Source organism: Solanum pennellii, chromosome 3 (genome assembly GCF_001406875.1).
Source record: "Solanum pennellii chromosome 3, SPENNV200".
In the NCBI taxonomy this organism is placed as follows: Eukaryota; Viridiplantae; Streptophyta; class Magnoliopsida; order Solanales; family Solanaceae; genus Solanum; species Solanum pennellii.
This window is the reverse complement of record NC_028639.1, coordinates 60487560-60496774: the sequence shown is the minus strand read 5'-3', so window position 1 is coordinate 60496774 and position 9215 is coordinate 60487560. Positions and strand designations below refer to the sequence as shown.

The window sequence follows — 9215 nt, the reverse complement described above, 5'->3', positions numbered from 1 at the left end:
TTTCAAACAATGGGTTTGATTTGTACATTAGGTGTGCATTTATGTCCAACCTGGAGACACCTTGGACAATATGCAAGTATCCATTCATAAATCACCTTCTGATCAAACACTCTTCCATTGGGATCCTCCAGCCTAACTGAAAGTGGGAGTTCCTTTGTTATATCAAGCTCAATCAGAACTCTGGCAAAGGAGATTCTAGCTACCTTAGTTGTGCATTCACCAGCATACAAAGGCAATACCAAACCACTACTAATTCTGCTCAATGATTGTATCCTCCAACAGTTTAAAGGAAGATTTGGGAATTTTACCCAAATTGGAATAGTTTGCAGGACCTATTTATTGGAGGCCAAGTTTTCGCAATGATCAGCCTGTTATTCAACATTGTGGTCCTGAGTATAGCACCTCGTCTCTATCATCTAAGCTAGCAAATCGTACAAGGAAATACCCATCATTGTGATAATACACAGTAGGTTTAGTGATGTAGTTCCATTGTGCAGCAATGTATCTCTCCAGACTTGCAATTGTAGGAGATGCACCGACTACATACAAGATCAGGGCATGCTTCCATTTCTGCATCTCCAACTGCACCTCCTCCTTACAGAGTTTCACCAACTTTCTCCCCATTCTGCAGCATTGGTGCAATAAAATTCAGTGTCATCCCTTTTTCTGAAATAGATTCGTCCAAGCTACTTTTTCTTTTTCATTCTCTGGCTGTTCCTCCAGCACTAGTGGCTGCATCCCACTTCCCCCATCTGGGCTTTTTTTCCCCACACTCCTTGTGGACAACATAGGCCATGGATCTCCTGTATGCTGAGCAGGAGTTTGTTTCAGGGATTGGTTGTCCATTCCATGATCTTCCTGACTGTTGCTCTGGTTCGACGCTGAACTTCGGATACCTAATTTCGTATTAGGAGAAGAGGCGTCGACCTCACAATGGTGGGTGACCTAGGGTTTTGCCCTGCAGCAGTTGCTGCTAGTTTTTCTAGCCTCCTTTGATGAATTGCAGCTAGCTTTGTATCTGACAGTGGTATCTTATTGATTGCTTTCTTTTGTCGTCCCTTCGCCATGCCGTTGCCGGCTCACGGAGTTGCACCAATCGGTGAGCGTAAAAACGGAGCGTTAGAATGATACTAAACCACATTATTTATTTTGACTTTGTTAAACAACTTAATAACTTAACAACTTTAACTAGTTTAGTTTAAACTTAATTTCACCAACTAAATTCACCAATTAAATCACAATTGAACCTGTTTGAATTGAATTTTTGACTTCTGGAAGTGTTCGGCAAATACAAACAATAATTTAAAATAAGTCAAAAATGACTTGAAATAAGTTATGAAGTGTGACAAAATTAAAAATGTAAGTCAAAAAATAACTTAAAATAAGTTAAAACCAAAAGTAGATATCTTCTACTTTTTATTTTTTGACTTAAAAGTCATTTCAATTTAACTTTTTTTTTTGACTTAAAAGCTACTTATTTAAGTCAAATCCGAAAGGGCTCTTAAACAACTTAACAACTTTTTCAGTTGAACTAGTTGAGTTTTGACTTAATTCCAACAACTAAAAATTCACCAATTAAATCACATTATTTATTTTAACAACTTAATAACTTTAATTAGTCTAATTTAGACTTAATTCCACTAACTAAATCCACCAACCAAACCACATTATTTATATTACCTTACTTTAACAACTTAATAATTTTTTACTTTAACTACTTTAGTTTAGACTTAATCTTAAAAACTAAATCCACCAACTAAATCACATTATTTATTTTAACTTATTTAAACAACTTAATAACTTTTTAAGTTGTTGGTATTAAGTCAATACTAAACTAGTTAAAGTTAAAAAGTTATTAAGTTGTTCAAATAAGTTAAAATAAATAATGTAGTTTAGTTGGTGGATTTAGTTTTTGGAATTAAGTCTAAATTAAACTAGTTAAAGTTAAAAAGTTATTAAGTGATTTAAATAAGTTAAAATGAATAATGTGGTATAGTTGGTGAATTTTGATGTTGGTATTACGTTAAAACTAAACTAATTCAATTTAAAAAGTTTTAAAGTTGTTTAAATAAGTTCAAACAAAAATGTGGTTTAGTTGTTGGAATTAAGTCTGAACTAAACTTGTTAAGTTTTTTAAATAAGTTAAAATAAATAATGTGGTTTAGTTGGTGGATTTAGTTTTTGGAATTAAGTCTAAACTAAACTAGTTAAAATTATTAAGTTGTTTGAATAAGTTAAAATGAATAATGTGGTTTAGTTGGTGAATTTTGATATTGGATTCAAGTCAAAACTAAACTAGTTAAATTAAAAAAAATTAATTTTTTTAAAATAAGTTCAAATAAATAATGTGGTTTAGTTGTTTGAATTAAGTCTAAACTAAACTAGTTAAAATTGTTAAGTTGTTTATGTAAGTTAAAATAGATAATGTGGTTTAGTGGTGGATTTAGTTGTTGGAATTAAGTCAATACTAAACTAGTTAAAGTTAAAAAATTGTTAAGTTGTTTAAATAAGTCAAAAAAAAAATTGGTTTAGTTGGTTGTTGGAATTAAGTCTAAACTAAATTAGTTAAAGTTGTTTAAATAAGTTAAAATAAATAATGTGTTGGAATTCTACCATCCTAAATTCTTCAAAGGAACACGTACAGACAACGTGTTTCTATTAGTTTGAAACTTTAACAATAAATAATTCAAGCAACACTTTGTATTATTTATAAACTCAAATAATACAACGATTACAAGCCTATGCAACCTAAGGAATTATAAACTTTAATTCCAAGCTAAGAAATAAATAAACTCTAATTCCTAGCTACCCAAGACAAAAAACCCCAGGTTTAAGTCTCCTATCGTCCGTCAAGTTTCTCAAACTTGTTAGACGAATCCTACACACACTCGATTGTAATCAAAACTCTTAATAACAATCTTATAACTTTTTCCTCACAAATTCGCAACACTCCCAATAATCAAAACTCTCTCAAACCTCTTGATTGTGTTTTGATCTTCTATCTATGTAAGTGCACAATTTTTCTCAAGCGAAACTATCGGCCTATTTATATATTTTGGACTTGAATCCAAAACCTATTTCAACTAGAAATCCTACTTCATGTAGGACTCCTCTTTTGTGTGGAACTCCTAGTTCAACTCGAACTTGTATTCACTTTTCTTTCTTGACTTTAACTTGATTTCCTTATCTGATCATACTTCCTACTTCATTCAAGATTTGAAACCACATTCACATCATTATACCATTTTTTGCTTCGGCTTTCTAGTTTGTCTAGTTTTCCTATTTGATTAAGAAAACTATCTTGCCTGCGAACTCCTTTATGAAAGGAAACTTTTTATACTGGTTGCTTGTCAAAAAGCAATACTTCCACAATTTTATATCTTCTAATTCGCGGGGTTGACATTCTCCTTATCCAAGTCGGATTCGACCGATAAGGAACACGTCGAACAACCTGTTTCTTTCATCTATTCCTGTATTTGTCAATTATCAAAATTCTCATTCTTACATAATGTAATTTAGTTTGTGGATTTAGTTTTGGAATTAAACAATTTGTTTAAATAGGTTCAAATAAATAATGTGGTTTAGTAGGTGGATTTTGTTGTTGGAATTAAGTCAAAACTAAACTAGTTAAAGTTATTAAATTGTTTAAATAAGTTAAAATAAATAATGTGGTTTAGTTTGTGCATTTATTTTTTGGAATTAAGTCTAAACTATACTAGTTAAAGTTAAAAAGTTGTTTAAATAACTTAAAGTAAGTCAAAACTAGTTAGATTTAGAAAATTGTTAAGTTGTTTGATTCATAAGTTGACTGTCCTTCCGTTAAAATTAGGGGTATATTTGTACCAAAGTATAACGGTAGGGGTATGATTGAACCGAGAGTATAACGTTGGATATATTTAAAATATTTCCAATAATACAGGGATATATTTGACCCTTTTTCCTTTTTAAATTATAGAATCAATGTGATGTAAACACGAATGACACATTGTAATAAATACGGTTAACTAACAAATTGCATAATTTTAAGGACCGCGTATATACTAAATTGCATGTGAAGGTATTCCACAAATACTCAGCTAGTACAGCGGATTCAAGATTTTTACCAAGGGGTTAGAAAAATAAAAAATTAGCGCATGAAGTTTGAACTTGAAATCTCAAGGTGGATTCATAAAAAAATAATGTCATTTTAATTTTAAACATTGATATTTATTCAAATTCAAGAACTACAATACACCAGAAAGAAAAAAAAAATAACTACAATACAAACTTCACTTTCAAACTGTTTGAAAAGAAAGTTACCTGTCAATCAATTCATGTTTGTGCAGCTAATGAAGACTACAACTATGTTGATTGCCTTTTCATACCATGGCCATCACCAATTTATTTTTTCTATCTGGTGTCTAAAGTCCGCATCGAAGCCCTCACTAAATTCGGATAACACACCGCAGGAGCCGAGCGACACTCTCAACAAGATTTCTCCATATTTAGGACTCGAACCTGAGATCTTTGATTAAGGGTGGAATAGTTCCACCATTGCACCACAACCCATGTTAGTAGCCGTCAGTCACCAATTAATGATCATGGACTTGGTTAAATTAGCGGTCTCATCTTAGATTCATATGTGGATTATAGTTGTACACCAATCTATCTGGTTTTGGCCCTACACAACTATGACCCGTTTATTTCCTAACAATGGTGACAACTAATCAGTTAGCATATATCCCGATTATTTTACTAGATACCTGCATAACTATACCCTACATAAAGACACCTTTCGTCGAAAGAAATTGAAGCAAAATACTTTAAGAGAGTAAAAAATTCAAATGTGTCTCATGCAACTAACTCACATAGTAAAAAGATTCACCATGTAAACACCAATCAATTGGAACTTCACAAACAATATAAGTTTTAGAATTTGACAAAGTGGATGGAAAGCTGATAAAGTTGTGAAAAGACTGATGCAAAGGAGCTCAAAATGATACAGCAGTCCAGCAGCCAAGGGATAAACATGTTTCTAGGGCTCTGGCAAAGAGTAAATTTCAGCACTGTAACACGTACTTTAGCACTGAAGGCAAAGAAGACGAGACTTGTTATCTGTTGTTTCATTAATAATGTGTTGTGATTAAACAACGATTAAGCATCAATCCACAAACTAAAAATTCATAATTGTACCACAGCTCTTCACAGGGCATGCCAAAATTTGTATCTGTTGCTCGAAAGGATCATGGAAGGATAGGGAGCTCAACTTTGTTGAATGTGAAAAAGCTTAAACGTCCATGCTCAACAAGACAGAATTTCAACGGAATACCATGAGAATGTCTCTCAAGATCTTCAATTTCTTCTTTGGAGGGTGGATACTCACTGCACACGAAAATACATCACTCATAAAATAGAGCTACTTTTACAGTAAATGTAGATCAACGAAGTCGGATAAAAGAATTTAGGGAATTAGACAGGGCAAGAGTGAGGGATAAAGTGGAAAATATTAAAGAAAAACTACTTCTTTTCTGGAATACCATCCAATCCAACAATCCATCTTACTCTTAAACATTCTGCAATGTTCACCCATAGAATTGCTTAGCTAGTTATGTCAAGTTCCTATGATCAGCTAAATAATACTAGGAGAAGATTCAAAAATTTTAGTAGGCACCTTAATAAATTAACACATTAACAAGGGTATCGTACCTAGCAAGGTAAAGTACACAACAGGGATAACGAGGAGCAGACTTTCTGAATCTGCTATTACGAGGGTAAACATCAAAGGCCAGTCTCAATCCACCAATCTGCTTATTATTTAATCATTTCAGAGATGAGAATGCTGTTTCTTGATTCTTCATCTCTACTTTGAGCAGGCTTCGGCGTGTATTGGTTAACAATACAATTTGCTTTTGACCTTCTTCGTGACCAAGGAATCCCATGACGCCCAACTATATAACCAAGAGATTTCAAGTGCTTATATGCTTCATAATATTCCAAGGAACATCCATTTTTTCCTTTTTCAACCTTGTTGTATACATGTTCCAGAGAAATGGGCGTGTCATCTTTACTGAGGAGATGTAAAGCCCCAATTTTGGCAAGATATCTACATGAAAAAATCAGTATAATTCTTTAAACACTGGAAAATGGAGAAGATAAATCTCAAATGATACATAGATTTTTCACATCAATTCCTAATACAAATAGATGTGTCAGATAAAATAATTTACCTTTAAATACTTGTTATCTATCTCTTCATATGATTTATCCATTTGGTTTTATACTGCTTTTTTAACTAGACTAATTTTAAGCGTGTCGAAGCAGTAGACAAGTATGCAACCAAAGTTCCCAAGCAAAACCCTCAGAGGAGTAATGATACGATCACTAGGAGTATCACAAATCTGTACCAAAAACTGACCAGAAAAGTATGCCAATTTATTAACTGAACTATTCAATGTTCACCTTTTTCACTTTTTCTTGGCCAAACAGGTCTGAAAAATTCGACTTTTGACCAGATATGCTGAAAATAATCCAGTTCTTATTTTCTCATGGCTTATTCTCAAAATATGCATGTATTCAAAGTCTGTAGTATTTAACTCTTCAACTACAGGAGATAACCAAAAGAGAATTTTCATCACCTACAGAATCTCTTCGATGAAGCAATATATCTTGCGTTACGAACTATCCCAGTAGTTGTCCACAATCCACCCTTCCTCTCCACAACCTCATCCATTCCTAATGGATCAAGCCATCGTGATCTTGAGATATCTTTCCTGAAGAAAAAGATTACCGCTTCACATTTCTATATGTTTTTCAAAATTATTTTTAATATTGTCAGGACTGGAATCGTTGACCTCTCAGAGGTCGCAAACAAGCCTACTTACGTCATTCTTACTTTACATAGGTTAATTTTAGCGGAAAATTTGAAATTTTTGATTCTTTAATCATAATTATTAAACATTCTTTATATTTCGTAATCGTTCATCATCAACCATCTAACAATTAAGAGATAAGCAACTGAAAGAAATAATTTATTAAGTATTAATTGTATATCGGTCAAAATAACACCAATACAAAGTCTGAACCAAAATAGGAAAGAAACGTCAGTGGAACATGCTCCACTAGCTCAACTCTAAAACTACGCTAGAATGTAAAACAGTAGCATCCTCGAAAGCATGAGGACCTACCAAACTCTGGATGAATGCTGACGTCCGGATAGCTGCAACAACGAACCTGTAGCTCTACCGTCCACCTGTGCCTGCACCTAAAAGTAGATGTTTGTATGGAATTAGTACACACTTGTACTAAGTATAGGTATATGCAAGCACACACCAGGGACATGCATGAGGAAGAATAGCTCTTTCCTAACAACATGATGTTTGGAAGTCAAGTCAGTGGACTTGCTAAATTGAGATTGGGAAAGTTATGCCATGAGAGTGACATGCATCATTATAATCATCGTATTGCACACAAGACATAACATCTTCACCTATCACATAACATATAACACATAGTTTCTTTCATATTATTCATTCATATACCATGAGACCTTATTATCATAGACTTAACCTTAAGACTTTCCAAAATGAGGGCTCAACATATGGACCTCAACTAGGGAGCCTTCTTTAGCAAACACAGAGTCTGCTTCATTCAATCATACGGAATTTCATTTCAATTCATTCATAGGCCAGTGCGAACACCAGCTATACCTAGGATGTAGTTTAAGACTTTCATTGGGTTTGCTGTGCAATGATCAGGAATAACCTAATGTCATTACCTGAATCTAGCTCACCTCTTGATTATCCTATCCTAACACCTTCGGTATCATTCATTTCTTTATATGATTCATTTGAGGCTGGCCTCATTCATTCATTGGGAACTTTAACTTTAACCGACATAGATCATGTGAGCATCATGAAATCCAGTGTCTCCCCCACACCGAAAAGAGGTGGAATCACGGGCCAAAGCGATTCAATAACATGCTAGCGTATATGGGAATTTAATCCTGCCAGATCCCTATAGTGGCAATATAGGTTCAAAGACTAGGAGATATATGGAGACTCATACCCGGCAAGCCGGACAGTCTCATCTCATGAGAGTTACGTGAACCTCCACCCTTCCCGAAAGAAGGCATCACCGCTCATAGCTAGCCTATCGGTGCTCGGTATAAAGTTCCATTACATTCAACTCATACATCATGGAAGTTGGCTTCTAGTATGAGGACATCATAGCTCAATAGATGATTTCTCATCTCATCATTAGTATTAAGTGTTTTAAACTCAATATTTTCATTAGAGTGTTCATCGAGACTTATCTCTTCATTATCTTACACTCTCATTGGTGAGTACGTGTTGGTAACATTTACTTAGGCTCATTTGAGGTTGCTTTCATCATATACATTAGCCTCACATCATGATTGTCACCACATTCTTCATTTCATTACGTATATCTTAGGTTCACTTATTCTTGAACGTATGTTAAACTTATGTGTCTATACATACAAGCCATGAGGCTTCATTTATAATTCGTTAAGTGATTCTTATTTTCCTAAGATTATGTATTATAAGACTTATGTATCTTGTATATATACCAAGATCTTGATTTTTGATCAGAGTAGATGGCATGATTCTTGAACATTTTACTCACGTATGACTTATGTATCAATACGGAGGTTTGGGCACGGGAACCCAAATCTTGAATTAATTGGATATCATTTATATTTTTCATTGATTTTATTTCTAATATTCAAAATTTTAGAACTCTAAATTAAATCTCAACATTTTCATGACATAATAAATTTTCTATTTTAATTAGAATTCTAAATTAAATTTCAATCATTTACATGAAAGAAATTTTCTATTTTAATTTAAATCTCAATATTTACATGAAAGAATTAATTTTCCACTTTAATTAGAATTTTAATTTAAATCTTTTTTTTTGAATTAAATTCGCTTGAATAGAGAGGTTGTGGGTTCGAACCCCCACAGCCCCCCTTATTTTTCAGTGNGCCCCCCTTATTTTTTAGTGATTTTCGCTGGGGATGGAGGCTGTGAGGTGGTGGGTTCGAACCCCCACAGCCTCACCTTTATTCCCTTAATATTTTACTCCCCCCTTCAGCTCTGAGGTCGTGGGTTCGATCCCCACGCCTTGCATCCCCTTTTTATTCTTTTTTCTTTTTTTTTGCGAACGGGGGTCGTGGGTTCGATCCCCGCCCCCAGCATTCCCTTTTTATTTTTTTT

The 9215-nt window shown here is 33.8% G+C and overlaps 1 pseudogene; it reads right to left on the bottom strand.

The window, feature by feature from the left end:
* Nucleotides 1-4933: 4933 nt before the first annotated feature.
* LOC107013944 overlaps nt 4934-9215 on the bottom strand; it is a 9634-nt pseudogene continuing 5352 nt past the window's right edge.